The following is a 16018-nucleotide window of genomic DNA, read 5'->3' as shown; positions in this document are numbered from 1 at the left end:
TGATCATAAATTGATCTCCTTTCAACTTCCTTTACAGAAGTCAGTGTGACCAATTCTTCCATTCATTTACTCCTTTAACATAGACCTCTTTTATGGCAATACCAGTATCTGAATTGCATTGTCATCTTAATGTGATCTAGACATCTATAGTCAAATACTGGAACAAATGGTAGATGTGATCAGAAATGCAACACTTTATGCTTAAAGGTAACTATTCCAAACATCCCCATCCATGCCTTTTTCTCTGATGAATACAAGGTCTGAAGACAAACAGGGCTCGGGTAGGCTTATTAAATCACAAATGCAGTGAATTGAGAAATAAACTTTTAAACATTTCTCTCTGTATTTCTAGATGCATTAAAATCTATTTTTTTATTTTAAAAAAAATCAGCAGGGTGAGTTGCACCACTTGTACTAAATCCAAAATATCCCTTCAAAGTTATATGTAAAAAAACAAAAACACTGACTCTGCTTAAAAAAGTCATACAAAATCCGAGATCAGGGATGTAGTTTTTAACTTGGGATTAGGACGATAGTTTTCAAACTTAAATATGGTAAGATGTTTAAAAAAGAGATTTTCATACTTTTTTATGAATGGATGTTTTTATGTATTCTTGAAAATAAATAAATCAGGTGGATCGAATCTTTTGTGTGTTGGAGAAAGGTATCCTTGGAAGGGATCACCCAAACCTCAACAGTTGGGAAACTAAGGAACAGCGACAAAACAACAACAAGAAAAAAGCCAAAAATGGCAGCCTGAACCAAGAATCCATATTAGCTTTGAGAACAATTCCAGCACAAAAGAAATTAAGTAATATTGGAAAGATATTCCATTTCTTCTCCCTGAATTATTTGCACATCATTGAGAGGGGAGGGGAAATGAGTTACACCCAACCTGTTCACTAAGCAACAAGTTTATTTCTACCACATTTTGCACTTAAATAATGTAGAATGCAAAAATATGCAAGTTATAAATACATAAATATGCAAAAAAAAGTTATTTCCAAGGAATGATTCTCCTGCCATCTGGAGTGGTATACATCAAGATAGGAATTTCTGGAATTTAACCATAGGAAGGAGGGTATAAATATCAAGAAAATAAAGGCCATGAACTTAACACATTTCCATTTTATTTTGAAACAGGTCGTTTCTGACAAAAACACAAAACAGTTACACCAGCTTGGATTTATAATTCCTACTATTTCTTTTCATTTTGCTGGTATTACAAAGCACTTTATGTTAATGTTGTGACAAAGGTAGAATCAAGAAGAACAGAGAATGTATTTTTAAAACACTAGCACTTTAAAAACAAACACTCCTTATTTGTGCCTCGTCACATCTGTGATTTGTTACCCATCTGGTAACAAGCTGCACCATAACTGTGATGATAACACATCATGTTTGTCCTTTGTTACTGTAATATAGTGTAACATTAAGATACATGCACACCTATAAAACCTTTGAAAGCTTGACTTCTTTTTGTAGAATAGTGCACTCAGATACAGGGGACAAGGTGATGTAGGGGTCTAGCCAGTCTAAAGGATAGGCGCCTTAATTCATGGCCCTTCAATGTTGACCAAGGAGCACATATGAAAGGGTAACTCAAAGTCAATGTGACCTGAAGCTAAGAACAGCCTAATTCAAAAAAGAAAGTAAAGCATTTTTTCTTTTTTCTATTTCATTCCCTGAGAAAAGGCTTACAAAGATTCATTCAACTTGATTGCCCATGTCAGTAGATAGAAAACCTTTTTAACATAAGCTGTTTATTAAAAAGGAAGGTAGTAAGGCAGGCCCTGGGGGGCGGGGGGGGAGATTTTGTACCAGATTTTCACAGTTTGGAGACATTATAAGTAGATTGCACTGCACTTATCTATCATGAGTAATTACATTGCAAATAACAGGACTTGGCAAACTGAAATGGATCTCTGTAAATAATGCACTGCATCCATGAAAACAACTACCCGTCACTTGTCAGACCAGTATTTTTTCTGGTGTCAAATAGCTGTTGGTCTTGAATGTAATTCTTGTCAATTCGAGCTGTACTGACTGTCCTTCCACTTCTAATGCACACACCATGCACAGACAAAAGCAATAAGCACATGTTTATCTTAAAAACTGTTATGGGTTGTAACAATCCTTTGCACATGATTTTGCATAAGTGTGGATATTTCTCACATTTGCTCAATTATCCAGTTACCTAGGAAGCCCTTCCAATATTACTGTATCTGTTCATTCAAATTGCCAGTAAAACAAACTGAACAATTTCAGCCAGTAAAATGTTCATTCCGTGCAAACAAACTAAACCAAAGGGGCATATGCTTACAGAAAAAATACCAAGAAAACAGCATTCTAGAAAGGTACAGATAGTTATCAGCTATCTATAGGGTGAATTTAAGATACTATAACTAATATAAAAATATGTGGGAGCCCTGAATTGTCATTAAAAATAGTAATGCACCAAATAAATTTTGCACACAATATTGCAGAGATGATCTTTAATGCAACTGCTAAGTTCCAGTAACTCACTGGGCTTACTGGTTGACAATGTGTTTCAGACTCAACACTAGACGTTATTATTGTAAGGGCAAAAAGGAATTACTTTGGCAACAGTACCATGAAACTGAGGGATACTTTAAACTTCATTAATATTCAGATTAACAATTTGCCAAATTGTGTGGCTTGATGCAGAAAATGAGTCTAGATTAATGCATGCTGGCTGGAGAATTCTGGGAGTTGAAGTCCACAGGTCTGAAAGTTGCTGGGATTGAGATATGTTAATCTAGATGTAAGATACCTCAATTCTAACCTGCTGATCTGTTAGGATACATCTCCTCTGGCCACTGTCTGAGAATTGTGGGCCTTACGATCCCTACATACCTGAAACGCATCGGGCTGGGGAAGGCTGACATATTCTGAAATAAAACAGCCAAAGAGCACCCATCATAAAGCCTCTGCTTTAAAGAGGAAATAGTCAGTCAATAAGATTAAAATATACTCAGATATATTCAGACATATATGATTTCATGTAAGATATTTTATTAGATAACCTTCCCCAACCATTTGCCTCCAGGTGTTGAAGCTGCAACATCCAAGATTCCCAGCTAGCATGGTTTGGCAGATTATACAAAATTGCTCTACGGAAGCATGATATGTGGAGCTTTTGGGTCTCTTTTATTAACTATCAAAAATGTTAATTCCTCTTCATTATTTGTTCCTTAGTTATCTCCTTTTTGTACCTTGCGATTCCAAGCTTGTCTTTTTTTTTTTTTTTGCATTTATGCTTAAATTCTACACCAACTAGACTAAAAGGAAGCAAGCTCATTATGTACACCCCAAGTCACCCCCCCTACTAGTTTATGTTACAGGTTTTGTGTCATGTCCATCATCAGCACAAATGGTAAATAAAAATAAACAAATACATTTTGTGGATAAAAATCAGGGAAAATATTTTTATTTCAAAGAATGACTCAAAAGAAAGCTCTGTGTGATATATTTTAAAACAGATTCTTTGTGTAGAAACCTTTCAAAGAAATTAACATTTTTTCATATCAAGAAAGCAAGCGCATGTAAAAATAACCATTTAGAGAAATTATCTAGCAATCTCAGTTCAAAAGTATACATTTGAAGCATGGAGGACAATCAATAACCGTATTTAAAAACAAATCTTAAAAAAAAAAATCAACTGGTGCAACTCTCCTTGTACCCAACCCTCCCCCCCTCTTTTTTGCCTTGCATTGGCAAATGAGAAACAAATCTTTCATATATCTAGCCATGTATTGGGTCACTTTTGACAGATGTTTCAAAAGTATCATAAAATATGTATCTTTGAGTGTGAATTGACAACTTCCAATGGATTTCGGATAGGGATTAATTAAAACTGCATTTCCTTTGTGTTTGTGATAGGGTAATCTATTCTTGTTTTGTCTCCAATGATGAAGTGTGTATGTCCAAGGCAAGCCCCATTGACATGACTGGGAATGGCACAAATCACAGTGATGCTCTTGCACATATCTGCCATTCATTTCTGTGCAGCTTGTGCTGGAAACTCAATGAATTATGCTCCTGTGTCTTAACTGAAAGTTAAACTGTATATATAGAACATGAACAGACATGGGAAATGTGTTCTGCATTGAAATGCATTTGAAATCCAAAGTGGAATTGCAGAGTCTGTGTTCGGTTGAACTGAAGTCTGTATTTGGTTCAGGACTTTGAAAAACCATAGCACAACCTTACATAAGCTTTTAAATGATAGCTCGTAGTCAACTCTATTGCTAATCCCGCCCAGGTTGATTTCCATTGGCAGGATGAGAGAAGAAGTAAAAAAACAAAACAAAAAACCCCACAAATATTCATTGTGGTAGAACTCTTTTCAAGCTTAGAGTTAAAAAAAAAAATAACAAGCAGAAGTCTCCTATAGCATACTACTTGCAAATTGTAGGATCTCAAACTATTGTTGTTACACTGAGAGCTTTTACTTAGAATTGGGGTGGTCCCAAATTCAAATACCCAAGTCTGCAATCTTCTAATCATTCGGTAACCTGAGGCCAATCACTCTCTCCCAAACGAATTTGCCTAATACGATTGTTGTCAGAATAACATGAAGGAAAATAATGTATACCAGCTTGAAAAAGGAGAAACATAAGTCTAAGATTCTGATTTAACTCCCCCCATTTTATTGTTATAGGGTTATATGTAGATGGCTATTCAAATGGAATGATTGGAAACATTCTAGGATTCTTGGCCAACAGCTCTCTGGTGAACCTTCTCAATGGCTTCCTGGTGGATTCACCTCAGCAAAGTATGACTGAACATAGCTGCCATTTACAGTTTTCATTCTGCCTTGATAAAGTGTCGTTCTTGGGAATTCTGAGAAACTAAGGTGGCAGCCCTTTCTAAGCTACATTTTTTAAAAATTTCTCACAATGCCTCAGAGTGGCAGCATTGTGGGAAAACTAAAATGGCAGCTAAATTCAGCCTCTTTGACTATATGAGGTGGGGATTAAAACTGAGTACAAAACAGGCACGACTGATAGAATGTATTAGGATGGTTGAGGCTCCAGGAACTGCTGGATGTTCATGACAGCCCTGGAAATTATGCAACCAACAAGACATATGCCTTTGGAACTTTACATCTCTTCGCTATGAAGGTGAAGAGATGGGCAAGAAAAAGAAAATCCAGTTTAATAGCTGGGAAGAGTTGTGCAAAAGTGGAATACATTTTCTTGGACATGAATCATGGGTATGGTAGTTGGTATGGCAAGAGGTTGCTAAGCTTTCCTTACTTCAATAGATTTGAATAACAGGGAGAGGGGAACATTACATAATCGCTTGCAGTTTGTTCAACTATATATTTAATTGTGCATCCTGTATCAAATAAAGCAGAAAATGAATTAGTGTTTCTCAAACAGTATGGCCTCATGCTTCTTGCCAGCTTTTACTTGCTTTTTACAGAGCAGAAATCAACCTCTTAGTTCTATGGACTGAAGGAATGGCTGCAGACCTCGCAGTTATTGGCAGGCGATGTTCTCTCTTCTTGCTTTTGCTTTTCTATGAGAAAAAGCAACTGTAATGGTGAGTGTGATAGATTTCTCAGTGCCTTTTCTAAGCACATTTCAGGAAAATGAAGAGTAACGTAGCCAGTTGGGTGAATATCCACATTCAAAAAAATAAATAAATGAAGAATCAGTTGCAGCAGAAGAAGCAAAAGATGAGCCCATGGGATACAGGTTTCCTCTCGGAAGACTATGTAGGCCCAAAGCAAATGCATTTTTCCTGCACCTAACACACTGCATGTAATCCAGTGTGACGTGTTTCCCTTAGCTGCTGTTGCTAAAAATGGGAGCACTTTCTTCCCTATCCAGCTAACAAGTTACAATATTTTTAAGCAAAACGGTATTCTGTTTTGTTTTTTTGTTTTGTTTTGTTTAAAATGTATTGCATTGATACTCTTTGTACCTATTATTGTGTATTTATGTCTTGATAGGACAATAATTGGTACTAACCTATGATTCGTAGCAGGGTATTTCAGGCTCAAGTGGCTAGCACGAAAGTCACGTTTTCTCGACTTGATATGCTTGATGTGATATTTGGTCAATTGGATTATCTTCCAAAGCACCGAAACCATATCGTTAATAGAGTTGCCGAATAAAGCAACAACTGTAATGTTCATTGTGGGACACGGCTACTGTATATGCACTGTATATGGCAGAGGATGAATTCACAAATTTGCTCTTAACCCACTGGGCTCACTATATTTTGACTTTTTTTCCATTGCTAAAGCATGGCTAACAATAGAATAACAGCACTGGAAGGGATCTTGGAGGTTTTCTAGTCCAAGTAGGAGACCCTATACTGGGGCTGTCAAACTCGTGGCTCGTGGGCCGGATGCATTGCGCACTGGCCATGCCTACGCCCGGATAGTGAAAGGGAAAAAAGTCAAGATATGTCACAAGATGACGCTGTGACGATGCGAGTTTGACACCCCTGCCCTATTCCATTCCAGACAAGTGGCTTAATTTAGGACATTGCATTTCCTTCTACATCTGCTGATTTCAAGGGCTCCTGCAATGCATTCAGACAAACAAGGAAATTTAGCTATTGGGCCTTTCTAGAGGAAACTGATGGGAGAGGTTGCAGCTGTGGAACACCTCCTCCTATTACAAGTTCCACAGGGTCTCAGTCAGTTGATATGTATATATAAAATCTAGATGTTTCAAATTTTATATCTATATATCTATCAAAATTACTTAGTGGAGTGGAGCCATGAGCACCCACAACTCTTGCACGAGTGGGTCCCTGGGTTCCTGAGATGCTTACGCAAGTGGGGCTATGCACACACATGCGCACACTAGCTACCCAGTCACACAGTCCGATTACAAATAGGCCGTGGACCGGTAGTGGGCAGTCATCTAGGAGAGGAGATGCTTGCATTCCCACAATTAATTTTCTATTCCAAAGTTCAGTCCCAACCCACTAACCAGTTTCAGTTGGGTTGATAGTTTGGGGTCTCCAGATTGAAAAATATCGCCCATCTCTGTTGCAGGTAAAAGTTACTCAATTTTCATATATTCCAAAGTACTATAGTTTTCTGTTTAGATAAAAAGTACACACACACATTATATGTTTAGCAAATTTATAATTGGATAGGTAAAGGTAAAGGTTTCTCTGTCCAGTTGTGTCTGACTCTAGGAGGGCAATGCACATCTCCATTCTTAACCAAGGGAGCCAGCATTCTGTGGTCATGTGTCCAGCATGTGCTGAGGCTCATGGAGTGCTGTTACTTTCCCACTGAAATGGTACCTATCTATCTACTTGCATTTGCATGTTTTCGAACTGCTAGGTTGGCAGGAGTTGGGACAAGGACAGGAGCTCACCCTGTCGAGTCCCAAATCCAGACAATCGGCTTTCCAGCTGATAAGCTCAGTGTCTTTAACCACTGAGCCATAACACCCCTCATAATTGGATAATTAAGCTTTAAAAAGTCTTTTTTTGAATTACAGACTAGAAGATTAGAACAGCATCCCATTCCCATGCTGCTATGGAAATTTTAGTCAAATACATCTGGACATCCCCTATATTAAAGTTTTGTTGTCAAATATTTCCATAACTGAATATATGACCAACTCTAATGGGCATGTGTCTGTTCCAAAAGAATGTTGCAATCTCCGTCACTGAATTATGTCTGTAAAAGATTACAGACCCTGCTTTTACCATTTTTAATGTATGTCATGTTTTATCATTCCAAATGAAAGTTATTTTTTCATCCCCCTTTCCCTTCCCTCCCAGATGTGAAAGCAAAAAAGATCCATACACTGCTGAAAGCATAACACAGTCATTTAATCTCTTAACTTTATTCTTTGAAGCTGTAATCACTGAAGTTGTGATAAGGCAAAAACAGTACGAATACATGGCTAATATGAATCCCATACTTCATCTACAAGCAGATGATTACCAAGAGTCCAAAGAGTTTGGGAATCCGGCTCCTTGACTGTCGAGAAAGTGATACAGCAGTAGTTAGAAAGGGATGAAGAGAACACAGAAACTGGACAGGTCTCTGTGTTCTATATACCAAGGGTGTCAAACTCGATTTCATTAAGGGCCGCATCAGGGTTGAGTTTGACCTAGGGGGTTAGTGGGCATGGCCAGGATGGGCATGGCCAGCTCAATATCCTGTAGCCCTCTGCCAATGAAAATATCCCTCCTGAGCTCCATTTTTGCTAGCAGAGGCCCTGCAGGCCAGTCCTTCGCTGCTTCCAGGGCAGCCCTGCGGTCCAGATCTAAGCACCCCACAGGCCACATCCAGCCCATGGCTTTGAGTTTGACACCCCTGCTATATACTAACTGGGACATAGATGGGCACATTGTTTTCCAGTCTAAAAAAATCTATCATTTTTTTTCTGTCCTTATTTCTATTTTTTAAGTTCCTTTTTTGAAGTTGGTTTTCTGAACAGAACAGATTGCATTAGAAATGCCGACTTAACCTTCCATAGAATAATAAAAAGACAGTTTTAAATAGTTTTCAACTGGCTTTAATTAAATTTTTGAAGTCTTGTACTGCTAGCATAAAAGTAAAAAAAAGAAATATAATCGTTCTCTGCTGCTATGGGAACCTTAATTTTGTACATGTAGAATTTAAGATAAGATCATTACAAATGGTCATGCTGCACTGCACCAGCATCTAGGAGAAAACTTAAAGTTTGTCATGATATTTGGAAAACTCCTTGAAAAGTGGATGGAATTATAATAAGAATTAATACTCTTTAACCTTGCCACATATGCTTTTATGTGTTTCTTCATGTCAGTCCATTACAACTATCTTGAGAACCCGAACCCTAATACTTCCAACATCTATACCAGTGTTTCTCAACCTTGGCAACATTAAGATATGTGGACTTCAGTTTCCAGAATTCTCCAGCTAACAACTCCAATTTTGGAAACTGAAGTCCACATATATTAAAGTTGCCAAGGTTGAGAAACACCTATACAGTAAAACATAGGATTTACAAAAGATGGTCCCACTTACCTGATAACTTCCATTTTTCTGTTTCTTGGAGGAGAACAGGAGCAACGATAATAAATGCAGAATAATAACACAGGAAGAGTAGAACAGGGTGCATTAACAAGCTCAACAGTCCTGTTACTTCCTCAATGTTGGAATGTAAGACATGCTACTTGGGAATCGTGAGAAGTTGTATAGCCATCATGTGGGAAGAGGGCTCTGTTAGACTAGGATGGCAAAAAAAAATCAAGAGATACATCCTTTTAATAAAATGGTTAGTTGGAAAAGTTGCTATTGGCTATCAGCATTAGTAGCTGTTGAAAGTCTGATTCTCCATGAACATGTCTATTCTCTTTTAAAACCATCTGATTTGGCTGCCACTGCTACAACATAATTTTAAAATTGCTTTGTGTTCCACATGTCCCTGCATTCATTTTCATGGATGTCTCCCACAGACACTTCTCTTTCCATGTTATCTAGGCAATGCTTTCGTACTTAGGTAGTCCTTGATTTACAACCACAATTTGGGCCAGAATTTCCATTGCTAAACAAGGCAGTTATTGACTTGCAGCTAATTTATTTTACTATATTTTTTGCAACGGTTATTAAGCAATTCATAGCAGTTGTTAACTGCGTCACGCGGTCATTAAGCAAATCCAGGTCCCCCTATTAACTTTGCTGTTGGAAGCTGGCTGGGAAGGTTTCAAAAGGTGATCACATGAACCCTGGACACTGCAACTGTCATTAACACATGCCACAGTTGCCAAGCATCAAAATTTTAAGCATGTGATCTTGGGGATACTTCAGCAGTTGTAAGTGTGAAGACTGGTCATCATACATTTTGTGCTGGTACTCAGTGCGCAAGCTAGAACTTGTCAGTGTCATCTCCTTGTGACTCACTGCATTCTTTCTTCTGGAAAAAATGTGTTTGGTACTCATTGCATCTCCCAGAACCAATTAATGATGGGTACCAAGGTACCACTGTGTCTTTCTGTGTGTATATACAGACTTGTTAAGACATTGCTATTATTAAATCTTAAACTATTAACAGTCAGAGTGGGATATAATCATGACTGTGTCACAATGGGCAAATTATTAAAAGAACATCAGAAGCACCTACTAATTACCAGAGACCTATGACTAATTATCACACATGTTGCCAATCATATAGCTAATTCTACAAGGCAGGATTTTTAAAACATGAATATGTGGTTCAGCCGCCTGGGTTGAGGTTATAAATAGACTTTAACCCTTCTTCCATCCACAATTTGGGCAGAGCTGCAGTTTCTATCATGAATACCCATTTTCTACAAATGGGATCTTTTCTCCCAAAGCCAATTGTTATGAGCTGCCCAGAGTTACTTAAGATGGATAGCTACATCAATATTTTACATACATATATAAATGCATATATAAGGAGGTAATGGGGACTGCAACATTCTTGTTTGGTACAGGACCATCTTTCTATGTTCATAGGGATGCTCAGCTCTCCTACTACAATGAATTTGACCTAATTCAGAATGTTTCAGTGCCAGAGGCAAATACAGTAATATACATTGCCTTGAAAACACAAACTTTTGTTATCTGACCTGGCTGATGGGTCAGGTTATTTTTGACCGGGGATCCTTGTGCAGATATGTGCAAGTCCCTGATAACAAAAGGGTGTGTGGTTGGCAGAGCAACAGGAATTTATGATGACACCCTTGAAACTTCTGCACTTTTGCACAGTTTTACTGTAGCTCAGTCACAAGTCAGCTCAAGCATAAGACAATTTCATGGACAGGCAGGTTATATCATTTGCACAAGTACAAAGAAGTTAGGCTAGTATTATTACAGGTAGTTCCTGGATGGCATAGTGTTCTTACTTTCAGGATTACAGGCTCTTCTGCTAAGCCTCTTCAAGCTGGCTCCCTTAGTGAAGCAGAACCAGAAAAGCTAGTAATTGAATGGCTTATACTAGAGTTCTCCAAATTTTCTGGGTTGGCAGCCCAGAGTGAGGGGGGGGAAGAGGGATGGTTTTGTGGGAGGGGCAGGTGTGTGTACATGTGTGAGCACTGTTCGTTGCATGAGTGGGGCCAAGTGTGGTTGCGATGCTCATGATCTTGAGCACTGTGGGCACCCATGCGAGTGGGTCCCCAAGTGCCAGGACACTAATGTGAATGGGGCCATGAGCCCCCACAATGTTCGCACCATGTTCTCACAGCCCCAGCTACCCATTCACATGACCCAGTTGAAAATAGGCCATAGTTCAGTAGTGGGCCATGGCTCACAGGTTGGGGGCCCCGGCTTATACTGTTTTGCAACTTTCATCTTCTTTTATAGAAAGCCAATGTGATTATTTCAGCCTTCAGTAAGTTAATAATACATTTAAAAACAATTGTCCAATGAACAATTTTTAAACATGTGCCCCAAGGGTAGTTTCAAATTGTAAGGGGAAAGCAGAAACAGAAGTACATCCTGGGACATTTCAACAAATTGCAGAAAAAAAGGAAGGAAGGAAATTCTAGGGCTGGACTTGTACAAACCAGCCTGCTAAATTGTATACAGATTCTTTATAGTTGTAGCCCATCCTCTCAAATGGCAATGCATCAAAAGAGTTTAAAATCTTTGAGCATTAACAACTCCCATGTGTTTGGGAGGAAATAGGATATCATTAGCCATATACTAGTGCACTTAGAGTATTACTTTTTAAATATTTATTTTTGGTAACTTTAATTTAAACTTTACTTGATGAAGTTTATTTACCTCTCCTGTTGTTTCTGTAAAAAAGAAAAAAAAAAGAAACTTTTAAAAATTGTCTTTATATGCATGTAGTGCTATGAAACTGTGATCCTTGTGTGACATTCAAAAATTGTATTGTCTTGTAAAATAATGTCTAAAATGTCTACAGATTTTAAAGCAATGGACCCTCCCTTCAGATGACAGAAATAAAAAATGTGATTATTAAAATGAACATGGGGTTTCATGTCATATTTATTTTCCTATCCACATTTATTTCTACATACATTTAATTATTCCAAAGGTAACTTGCCCTGGCCAAGTGGCTCAAAACAACAGCTACAAAGAGAATGCTTTTGAATGCCAAATATTACAAACCATAAACAAGTATATAAATATGAATGTAGGCTATCATTTAAACAAATTAATGTCCCCTAGTTTTTTTCTACTCTTTCCCAAAGGAACTCAGAATTTTACTTCCATCACATCACATCACATCCTTACAATTTATATTGATATTGTTTCCTGATTGCTTATTTGTATCCTATGACTATCATTGAGTGTTGTACCTTACGATTCTTGACGAATGTATCTTGTCCTTTTATATACACTGAGAGCATATGCACCAAAGACAAATTCCTTGTGTGTCCAATCACACTTGGCCAATAAATAATTCTATTCTATTCTATCATTAGATAAGCACATTGATAGTTTGAATTAGAATGCAAGAAATGTAATCTTCTTAAGCAGTTCCCTGAGCAGTTTTCCCAGTGTAGGAAAAATATAACCCCTTATGTTCAAAGTATGCACAAGTGTGAAGGGCAACAAGAATAGAGGTCTGCCTGTCCCTGTACCCTTTGGGATTCTCCAGAGGCACACAATTGGCAAGTGTGAGGAGTAAGGCATTGTCCACACAATAGCTACGGTTTATGTTAAGTTCGGGAAGTAACGAGGCTGGAGACCGGGGTAGTGACAACAGCTCTTTAATATAGGGTGAACCCAGCAGCCTGGCTGGGGAAAAACATCCCTTTATATACTGTTTAACCGGTGGCTTCAACCAATCAGCAACGTGCTTGTTTCCCGCCAAAATATTTAAAGATACATAACACTCCTCCCCTCCCAGAAAACACTTTACCACTATTTACATATTATTTACATGTTATTTTTCGACGTAGTCACGCAAATAACCTGGGCGTCTCCTAATTCTTTCGGACCTGCACGGTTCAGTCCTGGGTGGTGTTTTGAGCTGGTCGGAGGGGCTGTTTTCTCCTCCCAGCTCTTTCTCTAGGCCATCGGGCCCTGGATTACTTGCAGACTCTTTTTCTTGGCCATCCGGCCCTGGATTACTTTTTGAATTTTCCCTGCTGTTTCCATCGGGAACCTGATGGCGTCGCTGGACCTCCGGGACCTCAGCTAAGTCTTGCGCCTCCCCCGGGTTATGGTCAGCTGTGGGTTCAAATAATGAGTGGTCATGATCTGTCTCATTTAGCTCGGGTTGTTCAGCTATTCGTTTCCTTATCTGATCTATGTGGCGCCTCCATACTCGGTTGTCTTTTAACTCAACCAAGTATGATTTTGGACCGGTTGCTTTTATGATTTGCCCTGCTAGCCAACTTGGGCCGTCCCCATAGTTGCGGACCCACACTCGGTCGCCTATGCCCATTTCTCTCGTCTTTTCTAGTTCCCCCTTGTAACCCTCTGGTGTGTAATGGGGATTCAAACGGTCAAGTGGGCACCGGAGTTTCCGTCCCATCAATAATTCGGCTGGGCTTCTGCCTGTAGAACCCCGTGCTTGGGGTTCTATGCTGAACGGCCAGAAAGAAATCTATCTTTGTTTGCCAGTCACCTGGCTTGAGCCTGGACAATGCCTCCTTAGCGCTCCGGACGGAACGCTCTGCAAGGCCATTCGACGCAGGGTGGAAAGGCGCAGAGAGGGCATGTCGGATGCCCTCATCTGCCAAGTATTCCTCAAACTGGGCTGCCGTGAATTGCGGGCCGTTGTTGGATACCAGCGTGTCAGGCAACCCGTGGGTTGTGAATAGGTGGCGCAGGGCTGCGATTACTGCCTCGGCTGTCATGGATTTCATGAGTATGATCTCCAACCATTTAGAGAAAGCGTCGACAACCACTAGGAAGGTTTGGCCGTGGAAAGGGCCGGCAAAATCAATGTGGATTCTTGACCAGGGCCCTTGGGGTTTTTCCCATTCCCTGACTGGGGCCGTTGGGGGTAGAGGTCTGGACTCTTGGCAAGCCTGGCATTTTCCTACCCTCTCAGCAATCTCTGAGTCCATGAGAGGCCACCACACATAGCTTCTTGCTAGCCCCTTCATCCTCACGATCCCTGGGTGACCCTCGTGGAGGAGGTCCAATACCCTTCGCTTCAATTTCTCCGGGATTACCACTCGATCGCCCCATAGCAGGCACCCCCCTTGAGCCGAGAGCTCCTCACGCTTTTTTACAAATTCCTTAAACCGTTCGCCCGGCGCAGCGGGCCACCCTCTTTGTACCCAACCGAGTACAGTCCTCAACGTAATGTCCCGGTATGATGCCCGAGCCACTTCCTTAGATGTGACTGGGCCAGAGTCCAAAGAGTCAATAAGCAGGATGGGCGTCCCCGGAGTGGGGTCTTCGATCGCCCCTGGTAGTGGGCATCTGCTTAACGCGTCCGCATGCCCCACTTCTTTTCCCGGTCGATGCTGCAGCTTGTAAGAATAAGCGGCTAAGAAAATAGTCCATCGAGTCAATCGTGGCGAAAGTGCCACAGGCGTTGGTGATCGCCAGCCAGTATTCCTAACAGCGGTCTGTGGTCAGTCACAATTTCAAAGTCTCGCCCAAAAACATATTCGTGAAATTTTTTTACCCCTGACACAATTGCTAGCGCTTCCTTATCTAACTGGCTATAGTTCCTCTCCGTGGAGGACATCGTTCTGGAGTAGAAGGCTATAGGGGCTTCTGTGCCGTTTGGAAGTCTGTGGCTGAGCACAGCCCCCACCCTGTAAGGGGAGGCATCGCAAACCAACACTAAGGGCAATGAGCTATGATATTGGATGAGCAGGCTATCGCTCGAGAGCAGGTTTTTTACTGCTTCGAAAGCCCTACTTTCCGACTTTCCCCAAGACCAAACAGTATTTTTCCCTAGAAGCTTATGCAGCGGTTCAGCAACGGTCGCTTTGTTCTTTAAAAAAACCGCGTAAAAATTCACTAGCCCCAGGAATGCCTGTAGCTCTGTTTTGTTTTTGGGCGCTGGAGCCTTTCTGATTGCCTTGACCTTGCTCTCAGTGGGGTGAATTCCTTTCTTGTCTATTCGGTAGCCCAAGAATTCGACGGATTCTACCCCTATCTGGCATTTGTTCACTTTAACCTTTAGTCCGGCTGACCGGAAAATGCCCAGAACCTTTCTCAGACGCTCCCCCAATTCCTCTACGTTTTCGGCTATATCAATACATCATCGAAGTAGGGAACTACCCCTGGGAGCCCTTGCAGAAGTCGCTCCATTAAGTTTTGGAACAGCCCCGGTGCCACACTCACCCCAAATTGCAATCGGGTACACTTGAATGCACCCCTGTGAGTTACAATCGTTTGGGCTTCGGCTGTGTTGGCGTCTACGGGCAGTTGTTGGTAGGCTTGGGCCAAGTCTAACTTTGCAAAGACTTGCCCTTGCCCCAAAGAGTGCAGCAAGTGTTGCACCACGGGAACCGGGTAAGCGCTTTTCTGTAAGGCTTTGTTTAGCGTCGCCTTGTAGTCAGCGCAGATTCTAATTGACCCATCTGGTTTTACTGGGGTGACGATTGGCGTCTCCCACTTTGCGTGATCGACTGGCACCAAAATCCCCTGATTTATGAGCTTATCTAGCTCCTTGTCAATTTTAGGTTTGAGGGCAAAAGGGACTCTCCTTGCCTTTAACCTAATGGGGGCTACCTGGGGGTCTAAGTTGAAGGAAATAGGGGTCCCCTTGTACTTGCCCAGGCAGTCCTTGAAGACATCTTCGAACTCGTTCATGAGTATGTCTTTCAGGTTACAGTCACTTCTGTAGATGCCAGTCACTCCCATGCCCAGTGCACGAAACCAGTCTAGTCCCAACAAACTAGGCAGGGTCCCTTCGATGATCGTGATTGGCAGGGTCTTCTTGTGTGGTCCGTACTCGACTCGGACAGAGGTGGTCCCTCGAACAGGGATGCGATTCCCTTGGTAGTCGTGGACTCGTAGCCGTTGTGTTTGCAGGTGGCGCTTCGCGACTGATGGCAACGACTTTGCCAACGTGTCCCAGGACATGATGGTGATCGCTGACCCGGTGTCCACTTC

This window comes from Ahaetulla prasina, chromosome 3, assembly GCF_028640845.1.
Source record: "Ahaetulla prasina isolate Xishuangbanna chromosome 3, ASM2864084v1, whole genome shotgun sequence".
NCBI classification, from domain to species: Eukaryota; Metazoa; Chordata; class Lepidosauria; order Squamata; family Colubridae; genus Ahaetulla; species Ahaetulla prasina.
Note: the sequence above shows the minus strand (reverse complement) of the source record.